Below are 18045 nucleotides of genomic sequence, written 5' to 3'. Positions count from 1 at the left end.
CTTTACTTCTTTAATCTTTTCTAGAATTGTTCTGTGTTTCTTTAATCTTTTCTTGGTTACTGAAACATTGGCTTTTAGCGGGAACTGGGAAACCCCATTTCTGAGTAAAATCTAGTTTCATTTATAGTTAAATATATTTGGGAGGGTTATATGTTTGTGCTTATTTTTTGGCTTTTATGTTTTTTGATGTCCACACCAATGCTTCCTACAAACTTCTTGTTCCTCCTGGAAGGCCCCAGACCACTTGTCCAGCAAGCGGTTCTTTCCAAAGCCCATCTGCAGGCTCGTGGTGAGGTATTTAGCGGGGACTTTTCTCCACGGGCTCCTTTCAAGGCTGCCCTAGCTGTTCCTCCCCAGCCTCATCTGCTTCTCTGCAGTGTTTGCTTTCTATCTTTAGCATAAATGGTCATTGTTCACTAATAGAAAATAATCTGACCAGAAAACCTGGCTTTAGTCCATCAAGTCAGGTGCTTTTTTTTTTTTTTTTTTTTTTTTTTTTATATCCTGCTTGGAAGTGAGAGGAGGGGGGACAAACCACTCCCTCCAGCTCCAGTTTTGAAACTGGTTTCTGGACATCTATGGCTACTCTTACCCTCTGAGTGCTGATAGCTGCTGCTGGAGGAGCAAGACTTCTTATCAGTGCCTCTCAGAGCGGGGAGACGAGGCCAGCCACACAGGCAGCTGCCCAATAGGGCAGGGATAAAAGGCACAAAAAGCTACATGTACAACACTGCAGAAAGTGGATGCTCTTTGCCTGTGAATGTGGGAAACAAAGAGCAGAGATGTAATTTCTGAAGTGAAGGGGAGAAGCTATGGCTTAAGAGAAACTTTTTTTTTTTTCCCCTCACCCCCATTGGTAAATAATGAGACCATTCCAAAGCTGTAAACCCAGTTTCAAATTTTATCAACCCTTTAGCTTGAAAGTGCCAAGGAGAAAGTTGGAGCAGATTGGCAGGATTGCTATGGAGCTTGTTCGTTTTCTTTCTGGAGGCAGCCTCAGGAGGCTTACGCTATCATGCTATCGTTGTTAGTCACCCCATGTGGTCATGGGGTTTCAGAGGCTCTGTTTATTCTTGGTAAGAAAGGGGAAAGTCCAGTGACAGTAAGTCTGGAAATGCGAGTGCATGTCTTAAAAGTGTTTACTTGCTTTTTTATTCCTGGGTTTAGCTTTACCAATTACATAAAAATTAGGATGGTGCGCTCTGTGTGTTTAATCTATTTACTGTCATTTAATGTAAAAGCACAGACATCAGTGCAAGGTAAGACTTAATTTCAAAAAGGTCTTATTTTCTATTGCCTTGCACCCTCACATAGGTTTCTTTCCCCCACTTTTTAAGAACTTGGGGTTGCAGGTCTGGCTGTTTGCATGGATCTAGGACAGGCTCAGGACATAAAAGAAGCACAGGAGTTTGCAGTTGTTCTAATTGAAATTAATGGTTTCTTTTCCAAGTGGCTTGTTGTCCCCACTCTTTAAAATTGAAGTGTGTGCATTTAATGGCCTTGTTTAACTACCTGAGCTAGGTGGAGTGCAGCCTGAACCATGCTTGGGGAGTGAAAGCAGAGGGGAAGGTAGTAAAATTGTTCTTGAATGTGTCCGAAAGTGCGATACCCGTTCCTGGTCCCCAGGAATTGATGCAAGGAGGGCAGGTGCTAATGCCTGTTGGGGCTGGTCCTCTGCCAAGGGCTATGGGAGCACAGCAAGAGGCCCTCTGGACAGGAGCCAGGCTGCTGACCCTGTAACCCAAGTGCTGCATCCAAGAGGAAGGTGCTGAGAGGTTTAGGCTACCTCTGAAATTTCAATTACCGTTGTTTCTAGCACATCCCGACTCACAACTGATTTGCTTGGCTATTAATTTCCCAGCAAAGTGACTCTGAACCTCTCCACGTTACGAGGTTTTGGAAGCATTGTGCCCAATGGGTCCAAGCTGAGGCCTTTTTGCAGACTGGACAAGTCTGAGGATCTTGAAAGTCCAGAAGACGTGGTAACCAGGTGTCAGGCTTGCATCACACAGCTACAGGGCTTTTCAATGATCTTAAGGACTCAATGGTAAAATGTGAATGTTGAGACCTTCCTAATGCTCTAGTTTTAGCAACAATTTGATACAGTATGGGAAACTGCACACTGAGTGTTGCAACTAATAGGTTTTAATTTATTCTGTGGAACTGTCCTTATCAGGTTGGAAGAGGAGAAGCACTGCGCTATGAGCTATTCGCTTGTGGGATGTGAAATCTTAGAGCATGAAGGTGCACACAAAGGGGAGGAAACGTAAAGCTTAGACTTTCATACATGTCATTAAGTGAACAAATTTAATTTGGGAATTAGGGGGGGAAAGGCAATAAATTAACATTAACGTTAACTGAAGTTTTATACGGATGTTAGTGAAAGGTATGGAATCCTATTATGTAAGATTTTCTCCAAAGCCTTCAATAGTTCTTCCATTTAAAAAAAAAAATGGAGGAAAAAAAAAAAAAGGAAATGCTGACCTAATGCCAGCTTTTATCTATGAATAAGGTCTTCTCAGTAAACTTTCCGACTCGTCAGCAAAGGCTTTGAAATCTTCCCCTGCTTGTAATGGAGCTGAATGAGTTCAGTGGTAAATATGCAACAAGTGTAATGCCTGTTTCCGCACTTTGTTCCCCCGGGAGTCATTCAAACAAAACAAATTCCGTGCACACTAATAAAGTGGGTAGGTAGCTATTGCAGCTTAATAGCCTGGGCTCGACCATTTTCCTTGGCAGGGAGTTAAGGGAATGTTTCCAGCTAGGTTATGATATCTTCATCCCGGACTGTTATCAGGACTTGCGTTTCCTGGTGTCAAGCCACAGGGCTGGAGATGTGCTGCTCTTCCTGCACCGCTCCACAGGCTGCCTGGGAGGTGCAGAGTTAAACACAGCATATATTCTCCTTCCCACAGCCCATTGTTACTGCTGCAGCCTTCTCCACTTGCATACAAAATGTCCTCCAAACAGGGCATGTACTGGTTGCTTGCCTATTTGCTTTTTCCTTTTTATTTTATTTTATTTCTTTAAACTGCCAGTGGTAATTGCTTGTGGCTAGCTAGACCATTTTTCTGCAACTCTACCTCCTTTATTCATCTGTATTTTAGCAAGAAGCGGGGTGTGAATATTCTGCTTGTGGTGCCTCCTGAATACGGTGCTCTTTGACTGGTGTAACTGTCTGGGGAATGGGCACAAGCATGGAGCAAATCTGCTGAGCTGTGGAGGTTGATGACAACGCATGCTCCTTCAGGCTGTGAGCCTGGTTCTGCTGTGGGAGACTTGTTGAGTGATGGGCAGTCGGGGACAGGGTGACACAGGAAGGTCTGCATACTCTTCCCTGCTGTCTGTAGGTAAAAAGACTAACAGTTATGATCTGCAGGCTACATCCATTGCTTTGTGGTACGTTGAGCCATGAACCTGTTGAGACCCCTCTGCAGAAGAGGACTGCCTCTGTGCAAACTGGTGCTGAGCATGCTGAACCTGGGCATCTGCAAACAGACAGCAGTTTGTGTTTTTGGTTTTTTTTTCTGGTCTTTAGAAAATATTTCAGAAAGTAGAACAAAAATCTACATACCGAGGAGCTGCTCGTGCCTGGTTTTCAAAGGTTTTGTATTCACAGCTCAGCGTCTCTGCGGTTCATCTTCCTTTGGGGGGGTTCTCCCTCATCTACCAAGGGAGAAGCCTGCACTGAAGCCTTCTCTTCTCTATGCGGGGTTACTTACAACACCTCCACCTGTTTGCACCCTTCCCCTGACCTTGAAATAGTAACAAACATTGAAATTTGGTGGAGAGGTCGCTAAATTACTAGGAGTTAAAAAGGAGCTAGAAAATATGACAATACATCTTCTTTTCCTCAGGAAGCTATAATGCTGCTGATTCACGCAGTGTTTTGTAACTGCTGCTCTCCCAGCTTGGTTTTGCTTTTTTTTTTTTTTTTTTTCTGTTTTTCTTTCCTTCTAGTTTGGTGTGGATGCATTCTCCTTTTCTAGAAGATTGATTATTGAGAAATCATGCCTGAAAGATTTTTAATTTAACTTCAGCATCCTAAGGAAACCGATGCTCAGACATGCAATATGATTAAGTACAGTCTTGTTTCAATCAGAACCTGTTAATCTTGCCAGCTGAACTCATAATTAGAAAGGAAAAAAGCACTTCTGGTGAGCAGCAGATTAACTAAAAATTTTAGAATAGAATTGTTCAGAATCTGGGGTCAAATTCAATCAATAGCTGAGCTGAATTTATAAGATTTTGAAACACCAACTTTTAGAATGTATTTTGTTGATCAATTGGTTATTTCCAAAGGCTTTCTTATTCATTTAAGCTTCAGGATATTGAGTCACGCCACTATAAAAATGGAACTTAGTTATTTTGTTTCTCGTTTTTGTTTGTTTGTTTGTTTTTTTTTGTTAAGAAATAAACCTTTATATCTGCAATTTGGTTCATTCTAACAACAACAACAAACAAAAAAAAAGAGGTTCACTCTCAAAGACACTTTATTATGTGTCCAATGTTGCCACTAGTAACTTGTTCAATTTTGCACATATAGGTGACTATTTCTTACAATAATTTCTGTAGCTGAACTCTGGAAGTTAATTATTTCACCTCTCAGAACAACAGTATCTCAAATGCTGTAAGCTGAACCACGTGCTTTGGAGGCTGGTTTCATGTGCATGTGCCTTAATTTTTCATATGGCACAGATCGCTGATTTAAGATGTGTGCAGTTCTCACTGCTGCTGAAAACCCAGCTTTTGCTATTGGTGCTCACGTGTGGATGCAGAGCCTGAATTTTCAGCCTGGTAGCTTAAATGCCTGGATCACACTTTACACTGTTCCATCATGTCTATATATTTGGCTTGTTCTGGCACTCTGCAGGGAACTGCACAGCTACCCTGAGCCTTTCTCCAGAACAGTCATGCTCATAGCTATGATCTTCAGCCTGAAAGTTATCTTGAGAGTTTACTGTTTGGCCTTTTCCACTAAGCTGATGAAGTGATACAGTGAGATCTTGGTGTTCGAGAAGGCTATGTTTCCTACAGTGATGTTGGGGACTGTAAGTCCCACTCTTACTAAATTGTGACGGTTATGTTAGTGGAGGGGCTGCCTCATCATATGGCTCATAAGTAGCTGCTTCTTGCCCTCCTTCTTTAAACAAGGAGGGTGTCCACAGTCTCCATGAGGAAAATGACACCAGTGGTCTATAATACCTCCTGCGAATTGCTGTATTTGTCAGGACTTGCTACCGTTGTGAAGCCTGCTGTGTGGTGGTCTTCTTTCTGTCCTGCAACACAGACGTCAATGGACTGCCTATTTCGTCCCCATAAAGGAAGTTTGTTTTACAGAGGACATGATGCAAAGAGCCTGCAAGCTTGAGATATCTGGATGTCTTCCAATTTCTATTCCCAGGAGTCTTGTTCTAACAAACACCATTGAATACGCACACTGTACAAGGGAGTGCAGGGAGAGGCTCAGCAGGAGATGGGATCATACAAAACATCGTCAGCCTTGGAGCAGCACCAATATATAGCCTGCCTTAGATCTTTTAAGTCAATCTGGAGTGATTCCTTGTTTGAGGTAAATCTCTTTACCTGGCAAAAACAAACTGATTTATATGTATGATCAGACACTCTTGAATTTAGAGGATTATTTTCCACTCCTCCTGTGGTCAAGCATGTGGATTTCAGGATGCACCCAGGTAGGAATATTCAACTTACATGAGAGCCAGTTGATATATTAGGAGTTCCCCAACAGTCTTTATGGATAGTCTTCATCTGTCAGTCTAGCACCAAGAAAAATGAGTAAAACTTACTTTCTCCTTCCTCCATCTGAGTTCACAGCAGCCAATAGTCCCCAAATTGCTCAAGACTGTCATTGCTTCCCTTATTTATTGTTTTTTGTTAGGTTTATACACGCAGATCCACTTTTGGAAATGACTATACCAGAGCCAAGTAGTGAAGTTTCCTGAAGGTAGTTCTGTGGTGGGAGAAGGAACTAGAAAAAAAATAAAAAAAATCCCTCTGCTTTCACTAGCCTAGATGAGCTATTAACAAGAGCAACAGAGCCATTGGCCTCCAGCTGGCTCTGTTCTGCTTCTTTGAATATCCTCAAACCTCTGCATGTGGAGCCAGGCTGCTGGGAATATGGTAAGAAAAGCCAATGCACACCCTAGGAGAGGTTAAAGAACCACCTTGAAAAGTAGACAAATTGGAAAATTAAACCATAGCAATATCAACGAGCAAAGGAAGAAGGGAACAAATGTATTAGTCATCTTTTAATTGCTCTTGGAACCCAATATGCTTAACATCCAGAAATAGAAAGCCCATCATTCTAGTCCTGTACATTAGCAATTTAAAAAGAAATAAAGGAAAGCAAGATCTCCCGAGGATGGAGTCATGTATATTTTCATATGTTCGAACAGGTAATTTTACTGTTTGCAACCTCTCAGCTTAATTCCTGATACATTATTATTATACTTGAGACTCCTAGACAAATTCCATTTTGGACAAGAAGAAACTTTTGCCTGGGTTTCAAGGAAGGTTATTTCATATTGCATGACCAGAGTGTGCCAACATATTATTAATTTAGGAAAAATTTTGACTGAATAACCTTAAGAGCCGAGCAAGAACTCTCAGACTTGAATGTTTACTTGCTTGGCAATCTCACTTGAAACCTGTGCCTCAGAGGTAAGGACACATACAGACTCATTCAATCTAGTATGGCTGGATTTTTTCTGTCAATGAAATCTGTAATTTTTCCTAAGCTACTTATCAGCCCAAATCCCTATCTCCCTGTTACATAGTAAGTGTAATAGAAATCGCAGAAATGGGACTGTTTGGTTTGCACTTAATAGGCCGTGTCATCTTCCCTACAGAGCTCCAGGGACCATCTCTTGTCCTCATTTCTCTTGCATATCAGCTGTGCCAAAAGTTGTCATCCCTTGTCTTCTGTCAAAGAATGGTTCCCCACCACCACCCCTGCCCCTTTCCTGCTTCATGCACTGGTACTGCTTCAGCTCCTGGGAGTACTGGGCACAATTTCTGGGCACCTGTTTGGATGTGCTCACATCTTGCACACAGCTTTGGGCCTGATCCAATTGGATCTGAGATTCCATCTGGAGGCATCGGGTCCTTTCTGCACGACTTGCTGGGGCTGTGAAGATGGCAGCCTCATCAAGCCTCTTGAAATCAGCTTGTGTACGTATTAATGGCAGGTTGATGCTGTGGGATCCTGGGTGACCTATAATTTTGTGCAGCATTGCTGACATAGCTGAGCCTGCAGCTGCAATCAAGAAGATTTACATTCTTTACGGTGTTTCCCATGAGGTGTTGCTTGCAGCGATGTTCTTGATGATGGAGAAAATAACGTATAGAAAAAAAAACAAAACCTCTAGTATTTGTAATTACATGGCAAAGATTAAATGGTGCTGTGTTGAAGAGCAGTGGTTGTGTGAAAATGACCAATGATGTTTTAAACTGAAATGGTATTTTTAAGTGTTTCCACTGAAATGAATGGATAGTGCTTTATTTAATTACTTTGCTATGAATCAAGAATGTGTGAAAGCATGCATTACCCTGTGTTTTAGAAGTATGTCCTAGCACTGCATTCTGTGCAGAAGTATGTCCTAGAAGATTTATTACCAAGCCTTTTCATTTCCAGATCACAAGTGTAGTCTATAAAAGCAGTGAAATGCTGACTGTTTTTAACCAAAATAAAGATTAAACAAAATATAGAGAGCAAGCAAACCTGAGGCAAAAATCTAAAATCAGAACACTGGAACCAGCAGTCCAAAATCAGATTTGCGATCTCAGTCTTGAATTTGGGTCATAATCCTAGGACCAGGGTGACCCTCCTGTTTGGCCTTGGGGGCAGGGATCCTGACACACGCAAACCACCTAGCAATTGTTCAGGCACTGCATGGGACAAATGGCAGAGGGGGCTTTCAGAGACAGGGAGCAAGGTGGGCATGTGGTGGCTGTGTAGAGCTGTTCCTAGTCATGGAGAGCAACCTGAGGAGAAACCATGAATGTTCTTGATTTTCCACTGTCATAAGTAGTCAGTGAAACCACCCATAGGAAGGAGAAGTTCAGGCTTTAGTTTATCCTTGTAAAGGGGCTGTTGACTACAGAAGATAGCATGGTTTTGTCTTCAGAAGCTAATCACTGCTTGGAGAAAGCTTGGGTGGGCAGTGCTTGTTGCTATACCAGTTCCACAAAGGAGAATTTCACTCTGCAGCCTTCCCAGTCTCTGTGCTCTTCACAGAGGTAAATTCGCCTGGACTGGTCTCTCACATGAACCCAACAGGGAGCAGTGGCATCTACAGCATCTGAACTGACTTCCAGCCTTCCGTTCCTGATGAGCTCTGGAGGTAACGGTGGGGACAGCAGACGTATTGGCGTCAAGGGGAAGGAATTCAAAGAGAGAGTCTTTGGAAAGAGGTCTTCAGACACAGTTGTTTTTCATGCCTGTTCATGATAATATAATCCCATATTGCTGAGAGCTAATACTTAAAACAAGGGTCACTGAAGGCGAATGGGCAGGGAAAAGCGGTTTTTGAGGAACACCTGGGGAACAGGATCCCCGCTATCAATTTTATACAATGGGACCAAAGAAAATTGTTTTTCCTCATTTGTTTCCTGGCGTTATGTCCTCGGGCCATGGACTCTTCCCTCATTACGTCAGGGTAACTGATCTGGAGTTTAGCTGTGAGCAAGAGAAGCCGCTGAAGAAAATGTTTCCATTGGAAACACAGGATATCCATGGCATGCTGAGCTCTGCTTCTGGAGCGGAGAGACGTGCCACTGGCAGTGCTGTTGGGCTGCAGCTACGGGGGAAGTTTTAACCTTGCCTTGACAAGGAGATGACTGGGTGTATTGTGCCATGTGGGAGGGGAGAAGTGGTCATGGGGCATGAAAGGCTGAATTTTAACATTACTCCCAGCAATGCTTTAGACCCACATGTGCTTCATGGTACATGACTGAGGGAAATCTGTTGTTGTAGGGCCATCTTGGTGCTGATCTGTGCCTGCCAGAGGGCCACAGCAGCAAAATGACAAGACCTCAGGACAAGCTAGTGTGGGAGAAAACTGACGTTATTCCCAGTGGAGCATCATGCTGAGGACTCTCTGGCTTCCTGCTGAGGGAAGAAAAAAAAAAGGAAATGGGTTTCTTTTCTGGAACAACAATGGACTAAATTCAGTACTGAAGTACATTCACAAAACTCCCAGTACCTTTATAACTGGGCAGTTTTCTGTCTTGAGAATAACTAAAGAGAGAATAGGCTCTTTGTTTAGGTTCATTTTGCCTTGTCTGTGGAACATGGAGACTGGCAGGGAGGGCAGGTAGTGCTACGAGCTCTGGTATTTTGGCCAATCCAGTACTAAATGGTCCTGCTGACGGGACTCCTATTAGCTGTTCAGGGTGACTATTTTGCACTTCATTCCCTTGTGAATTGTTTCAGTACTGAGCTTAAATTTTTCTTTGCAGTGTGTGTGGTGTGTTTTGTTTTGATCTTCCTGAAGTATCTGCAAGATACCCAACAGGTACCAATAAGCAAGACCAGCAGCAGAAGTGGAAAGTTAGCACCTTTTTCTTTTCTTTTTTTCTTTTTTTTTTTTTTTTAAGATGAATTTCTCAGCATTCAACAGTCAAAATTTATTTTTGTTGTTGTTGTAAACACCTCTAGATGTGAAATGTGGGAGAACACATTTTATGAACAGCAGTGAGATATTTTGAGATGCATATGAGAATTTTCCAATATATGTTGTTAAAAGATGTGTTTTTTATCTTGCTTTCCCTTTACAGCTTGTACACTCAGGCTCTTTACTATTAACGTAATCAGTCTGTACTGATAAAAATTGAATGTTCATCTGCTCTTCTAATTGAGGGAATTTGGAATATAAACTATTTTCCGTGTGTGCAGAATTAGGAAGGTTCTTGCTGAGATAAGTGTGAAGGGGTTAAGTGCTTGGCATAACTCTGGGGCAAACAAATTGCTAGTGCAAACATTTCAAACTGTATCATAGAATGTAAATACCTATGAAGACCAAGTATAGACTGTGCACACAAGCTCTAGGGGTTTTGTTGGCTTTGTTTTCCAGGCCAAACTCAGCTTCATTTGAGCATGATGAATTACGTAAATGATTTCTCTTTCTATACAATTACACTTGAAAAAAATAATTATCCTCTCTCATCCCTAACACATGTACACTCTGGCCTGATAGCTGCTTTTAATAACCTGAGCATACGCCCTCCCACAACCAAACGTGGCTCTCCAGGCAGAAGTAGAGTCCTTGCAGCGAGCCCCATCCCCAGCAGGATGAAGCAATCAACATCCACCGAGCAGAGCCTCGCGGAGGGGAACTTGTTGCTATTTCATTCTGCAGCTGAAGAAACATACAGTAGTGGCAGGGAGCCTTGGGGCAGCTGAGTTAAGGATCGGTTTTGCAAGCTGTTCCTTACTATCTGGCATTCATAAAATTCACCTTGAGTAATGATTATTTTTCTGCTGAACTCTTAAACTCCTGCCAGAGGAGCATCATGCTGGCTGAACGTCTCCAGGCTGTCTCTCAAGCAGCACCAGATGGTACCAGCCATGCTGGATCCAAGGAGTAGCACCTTTATCCCCCATCAGTTAAGATCTTCTCTCCTTTCTGAGGAGCTCTGCTAATGCCAGCTGTAAATGCTTGCCCCCAGAGAGAGCCTCCCACCATCCTCTGCCCTGTTTTGAGAAATGAGGCAGGATTAAAAAAGCGTAATTGCCTCTGGGCTGTTGTTTTGTGGCCAGTCATGTGGTGGAATACTTTGGACAGAAATTTTAATTTAATGCAGAGTTGCTAATCAACATCAAACACATGAACGTCAGGGGCTGATAAATGTAATTGGGTGTTTGTTTAAAAGTATTGCAGGAAGTATGTGCTTGAAGCATCAAAGACTGGATTGTAGAACTTCAAACAATACTCCGGTTACATTTTTGGGAAGGGCTGTCACCACATTCATGCTGTTTGGCTGCTCTAGTGATACCTATTGCATCAGTTTCTTTACTTGTGCAGGGTTTACTGAAGTATGTATCTGTGTAAACAGACTTAAGAAGAATTATGCTAAAAGAGCACTGTAATGGTGGGTGACAAAGGCATGGTTAGGTGACACAAGCGTCAAGGATGCCTGCTGAGTCTTAATTTGCTTCTCCTTTCATCCCAGCCCCATACACTGTGGACACAATTCTTTATGTGACCACACACTGCATTTCTGGCAAGACCGTGAATGCACGAAGCAGATCTGCTCTGGTGGGAAGGTGGAACTGTGGAAAGAGGCTGATACCTTCAAAGGAGAGGGACATTACCTGCTCTCTCTGCCCATAAGTGGGTAGGACAAAAGGTTGAAGCTATGTGAAGGAGACAGAGGTTAGACTATGTGAAGATATGGAGAGATGGAGGAATCACCGGTCCTCAGAGTGTGAGACTGTCATATAGGACAAGGAAGGGCCAGCTATTTCTGCATCAGAGGGAGTGGACTAGGTGCCTTCCAGCTCCCTTCCATTCTTTCCCATTTACTCTGGATCTGTTTTCTACCTCTTATTCACTAACAGCAGAAGCTACAAGGCACACGGTGAGTGAGGCAGGCATCAGTAGAATGGAAAAAGGAGTCTTTCTCTGAGAGAAAGGGGATCCCTTCCCAGCCTAGGCCATGGAGCTCCTATGAGGTGCTGCAGATGGTCCTGCAGCCATCAGCTGCTCCCGTTTGAAGGTCTAGGTGTGCCTTCCTGCAGTCTCATTTGAAACACTCGACCCTCAAAATTTAAACAGAAATTAGCAGGATGTGCTCTGAATGCATAATTTTGACCTCTCTGGAAAGCTACGTCTTCCTGTGCGTCAGTTGCCTTTCTGTAAAATGAGGGCAATACAGCATTTCTGGGGGGATTGCATGTGTTTATTAATTCTCTCGAAGTGCTCAGATGCTGTAGTGGCACATGGTATGTACGAGGCCACAAGGAAAAGATGAATTCTGTCCTAGCCACAGGGGCTGGACACTGCGTGAAGGCTGAGGACCACGTGCTGAGCTTTGACAAGAACAAAACAAAATATTGAATGGCTGCTGATTAGGTGAACCAAATTCTGTTCGTGGTCCTTTGGCCTTGTTTTTATTTTTTATTTTTCACACGGAATTGATTTTTTCCCCTGGACTGTTAGAGGGGAAGAAAGCAGCTAGGTGCAGAAAGACAGGCAGCTGTGTGCCTGGCTCACTGCAGCTGCAAGGGGAGTCGCACAAGAAGCCTTCCCACTGCTGCTTGGCAGGGTTTTTCTGCAGGGCTGGTGCACGTGCAGCGTAGTTTGGCCAAGGACGGTGCATTTTCATTAAGTGCCAAACATGCATCTTTTGGCAGAAGGGCTTTTCCGCTAATGAATGGGACATTCCTATTTTACAGAGGAGGGTGCTGGGACTACTTTAAAAATAAAGGTGTTGGATCATTTTACACAGAACATTAAACAAGCAGTTTCTGTCACCCTCACCCTGCAGAAAGGGCCCAACAATTGTGCTTTTGTGTGCAAGGTGTCGGGCAGCTTATGTATGGCAGCTCTGTCTGCAGTCCTCTGTAGTTGTGTTGTTACTGGCAGCAGTGTCCTGAAACTGTAGGAAGATATAAAATAAGTTATTGTAATGACTTGATAGAGCTGGGGGAAAAAACGGCAAGCGTTAGGACCTGAAGATAAACCCACATGCCTGAGATCTCGTTTATTTGGATATTTGTTATGCCACTAAGAGCTAACACATCTCTGTTCAAACCTCTCTAGCCTTCAGCATGTTAAGCAGAGACTATGTTGGACAAGGTGACGTTGTGGCCCTGTGGGCTAGGAGTGAGCTTGAAAGAGCGTACAGGAAATTTGTTTCGGGGAGTGTTGGGTTTGGAGGCAGGGGTCTACTCTAATATGATAGAGAGACCTGAAGGTGCCTCATCTTCCCCTACAGAAGCTGCGTGGGCCAACCCAGGAGCTCCAGGTAGAGCTGAAGGAAAGCCTCCCATGTCTAGAGCTTTAGGCATTCTTCCCCAGGTCCCAGGCACGGAGGGATGCAGAGCTGAGTTGTATCAACCTCCCTCCCTCCCCACTGCCTCATGCACCCCTCAGCGCTTTCCCTGCCTAGAGCCATGTCCTACAGCTAGCCCCTGCTAGGGGGCTAGTGATTCAGTCACTTCAGACCCCTTCAGTCTAGTGACTGAAATTCAGGAAATAAGGTGGGTATCTTAACAGGGCTCCTGTGAGATGTATGTCCTACAGGGGAGAGCCTGGCTTTCTTTGTTCTTTGTTCCAACATCTCGCTGTCTCCAAAAATTACTATGTTTTTATTTTGCAAGATGTACTCTGGGATAATGTAAAATGCCATGTATTGCAACACCATTTGAGAAGTGCTGTGGTTTCCAAAATGAAAAGAACTGTGCAATGGACAGAGAACAATATATGGGTATCCGTGTGGACACAGATAATGCAGGGTATATATGCAATGAGGGTATACACAGGGCCTTCTGTCTGGTTGTAGCTAGTCTTTGTTCTACCTCTTTAATTAAAAAAAAAAAAAAAAAAAAAAAAAAGATGCAAACTCCAGTAAACCATTTAACCATTTCTCATTCCTTCTTGCTGTCCCTCTTCAGCAAATGATGCAACACCTGAGGCCATTGACACATTGAACTGATCTCACAGCTGACTAACGAGGAAGAGTCAGAGAAGCTAAAGGTGAACCTGAAGCAAATAATTGCTATAATGGGCTTGATGCCTTTGTGTGACTTCTTATGATCAAATAGTATTACATCAGCAGAAAAGAAGACCAGAAGAGATTATATTCCTCTGGGAGTCCCTAATTTTAGATTACAAAGTGAGTTAGTCAGATGTGAGATGCTTAAAATGAATAGGATCTTCTTTCTGTACACACTTGGGAATTCCTGGCTTCAATAACAAAAACCACTAATAGAGCAGTGGCAAAGAGAAAGCTGAAATTCTCATTCCAGTCGATTTCTGCCCTCACTTACCCCGGTGCAGACACGTTCCTTCCTGGTGGCCTGGCTCATCTGCAGCCAAGGACACCGGCTCGCTCCTGGCCAATCTTTACCGATGCTGCTAATGCTTGCACTGCAGAGCACCCTGCCCAGTTGCAGATGGAAAAATCCATATTTTATTTTTTTTTAACAGAACACATTGCATCTAGTGGTTGAGGTACTGTAATTATAGCAATTTATCACTGTCCTTAGTGTTGCTGCTTTGTAAAATAAACAGTGGTCTTACAATCTTTCAAAACATGGTGGCCTTAATCAGCTTTTCCCTGATTACAGTTATCACCCTTGGCATATGTTTGGTTAAGGGTACCTCTTTCATGGTGAAGCTTGAAATAATGTTTGGAATATACTGCAATTAATTTCAAGGTGTCTCATTAAATCTATTGGAAATCTTATTTTAGCTCAGCTGATGTTATTAGTGCTACTTTTGAGAGAACACAGGTTTCTCTGACATTGTACTCCAAGGCTTATTGATTAACAATGACCAAAATGGGCCTGACTTGTCTATCTGGGGCTTCAAGTAAAAAGCTGCTGGTGCAGCATCAGCAGCTAATTGACAGGATAATTTTCCCCCATCAGAGATCATAAAGATAAAAAAAAGATCAGGGCCTAATTGTTTCCTAATGGAGACAGCTGATACACAAAGAGTGGCTGCATTAACTGAGGAGCTCGGCATGCCATTTGCAGAGATTTGGGTGAAACCAAGCTAAGCGTGCCCACGTGAGGAGTGGCCCATGCAGAGCAGCTCTGCAGTGTGCTACCAGGCCTCTTGCAGAAGGCATCCAGGAGCTGATTATTGCTCCTTTGTGAAGAAAACCACAATGCTCTAAGGAGACCGGGGCGAAGCTAACGCCTGTGGCTGCTGTATCCCAATGCTGTCGGTGAACAAGAATTGAATCCTAAAGCACTAGCTTGTATTCAGAAGCCGAATCCCATCAATCAAATTAATGTCCACAGAAGAACAGGGGAGGAAATGGCCAAGGTCTTGATTTTTTTTTTCTAGGATATTGTCACTCAAATATTAATAGAAACCAAGGCTTTTTAGGCTAGCTACCTTAATAAATGGTCTGGTCTCTGAAGCAAGCCTGTAAGAGTCCTACTAGTGTGTATGTGAACTGCAAGGGCTCCATCCTTACAGAGACTCTCACCTGAGATGGATAGTACACCTGTAAGCTCCAGCACCGTCTCCCCAAGAGCACTTGTGCCAAAGGATGCATGAGAGCACTGTTCCGTAATCCATCCCCAGTCCCACCCAATCCCCGGTGACTGCAGGCTGGCCTGAGGCATACAGCTTAATCTCTTAAATATGCCTAATTACTTGTGCCTTGACTCTCAGTAGCCTCATAAATTGTCCCATCTCTGAATTCTGCTGTGCTTGCCAGCACCCCAGGGCAGAGAGCTCCTTGCCCTTTGTGTTCACCCTCTCTCATAGTTTGTGGGGCATTATCTTCCAGAGCCATCAGTGGTCCCCTTGCTGCTGCTGCTGCTAGTTAAGGAGAACAGAATTTCTACACTTTGATTCATTCATCATTTATTTATTTTATTTTTTTTTCATCTCCTATTTCTAGCTTGCCCTTATAGCAAGAAAGTTGTGGGGTTTAATCACTTTGACCCAAGCCTCTCTAAGCCTTTCCTCTGTTACTCCCTTCTCAAAAACTTTTGGTTATTCAACAGCCGTTTTTTAGATAAGCCGTACTGAGCATGCTGTTCCGAGAGGCCAGCCCATTCATTCATCTTACAGTATTATGACATGTTTTTTGCATTTATCTTCATCTTGTTCCATATAAATCCTTTTTGTTTCCTTTCGACTGCAGTCGGAGATTGAGCGTTAATCTCCACCGAGCTGCCTAGGTTTGAAAAATGTGGTCCTCTCCCTTATTTTATCTGTAAGCTTAGGAGTAAAGAAAATCCCGAGGGAGGGGAAGAATGCAGATTTCACTTCTGCCCTGCCCACCCAGCTGCGTGTTCTGCTGCCCCCATGCCCTGTGAAATCCATCAGTTGCTAAAAGCCTGGAGAAGTTGCTCTGTGCTCTCACTGGTGGTTTGGTAGGCTCGCTGACGGCACCGTGCTGGAGCTGACACCCTTGTGCAATTGCTCTGTGATTTTTGCTCTTGCAGCAGAAAGTTCAGAGCTTTTCTCCGTGCTAAGTTTTAAGGGACTCAGCTTAGAGATGTGTGGTCTAGATCTAACTGGGCTGCGTGCTTGGGGTAATTGGGAGAAGAAGCAGATCTTTAGAAGAGTTATTGTTTTTTGTATGAGAAAAAAATCTGCTTTGACGTAAAGGGAGTTCCCAAAATGTTAAGCTCATTTTCTCCTCTTATGGCGTTTCTTCACAGCCTTTAGTTTCTGTAACTTGGCAATACTGCAGTAAATCAGGAAGTCAAGGAGCTCAGGTTAAATTGCGGGGAAATGTAGGATATAAATTGCAAATCTGTGGAAACGTTTAACATCAGGGTATTATTAACCTTTAGTCCCATTAAGGTCTAGTGGATAATTGTAGTTCCAGGCTTTTGCATGTAGATTGACACTTTTGGATAATGGGACTTATGACTATGACTTTGTCTGTGCCAGTGTAAATACTTACAGCTTATCAATACTTACAGCTTATTGCAGCAACCTGGAATAGGTTGCCCTGAGAGGTTGTGGAGTCTTCCTCCTTGGAGATCTTCAAAAGCTGCCTGGATGTGGCCCTGCTGGAGCAGGGGGTTGGAGCAGGTGACCTCCAGAGGTCCCTTCCCACCTCAACTCTTCTGTGATTCTGTGATCATCCAGGGCCTGGATGCTGCATTACAGTGTCAGCGAGTTTAACATTGATTAACCACAGGATGGAACAGGAACGTGAAAGCAATACCGATTCTCAGCAGCTTCTCAGTTTACTGTGCCCTACTTGCAGACTAAAGCCTGCCAGAGAAAAGAGGCAGGCTGCTGCCCTATTCAGGATCCAGTGCAGGTGAGAAATTACATGCACGACTGGCTCAGCAGCCTGCCTGAGATCTGCACAGTGGGGCTCAGCTCACAAGAGCCATGCCTGACATGGGATTTAATAAGGCAGGCAAGAAGAAGGGGTAGTGGAGCCCTCACCTAAACCAGATTAGGATGCTGAGCTCATACTGGTCTACAGACCAGCACAAAGCAGAGCGGTGGCCAGAGCCAGCAGAAACTCTTGTTTCGTTGCTGGTTGCCAGGTAGCGTAAGCCTTGTGAAGGGTTTATTATCCAAATAACAAAAGAGGAGGGTAAGTTTTCACTGACATAGAAAGATTACATTGCTGAGGTTCATCTCTGCACAGCCATTTTTTTCCTGTCGTAGCCTTTTTTTCAGTCTTCTCCCAACTACAGATGAAGAATGTTAGAAGTGGGAAAGAAAAAACAAAGCTCATCCCATAAAAGGAGCAGGAATTTGATTTCAGAGTGGTTTTAAGGGACTTCAAAACTTTTACAGCACAGGGAGCTCCTCTCAGCAGTGGAGCAGCTTCTTGGCTGTGGGGAAATAATGCACCCCAGAGTTACCCCTGTCAATCCCTGTCGCAAAGTAAGGGCTAGTATGGGGTCCAATTCTCCTTCAGCCTCGTCCACCTGAACTGTCAGCTTTTCACACAGCTCCCTTGCTTTATTCTGACTGGAGATACTGAGCACAGCCAGAGCCCTGCAGCTGGGCAAAGCCTGCTTCAGGGCATGGTGGCAAGCTGGTGAGATGGGATCTCATGCTCATAGGTGGCCGCAGGGCAGGACACTGTCATCACGGCCTCGGGGATGGTGCCAAGGATTGGGACAGAGAAAGCAGCATCAGTTCTGCCCCTGGAATGCAAGCAAGGAGGGCATAGCAGGAGAAAATACCAGCAAGATAAGTAGTTTCGATGCAAATCAGTAATCAAAAAACAAACAAAACCTGCATTCCTCCACTGGTTGCTTTTATTTTTACTCTCCTCTTCTCTGGTACACGGGAGTTTCCCGTGAAGGATGGATTTCATTGCTGTTAAACTGGTTTCTACACCTTTACTGTTGTT

Source organism: Aythya ferina, assembly GCF_964211825.1.
Source record: "Aythya ferina genome assembly, chromosome: 2".
Classification (NCBI taxonomy): domain Eukaryota; kingdom Metazoa; phylum Chordata; class Aves; order Anseriformes; family Anatidae; genus Aythya; species Aythya ferina.
Note: the sequence above shows the minus strand (reverse complement) of the source record.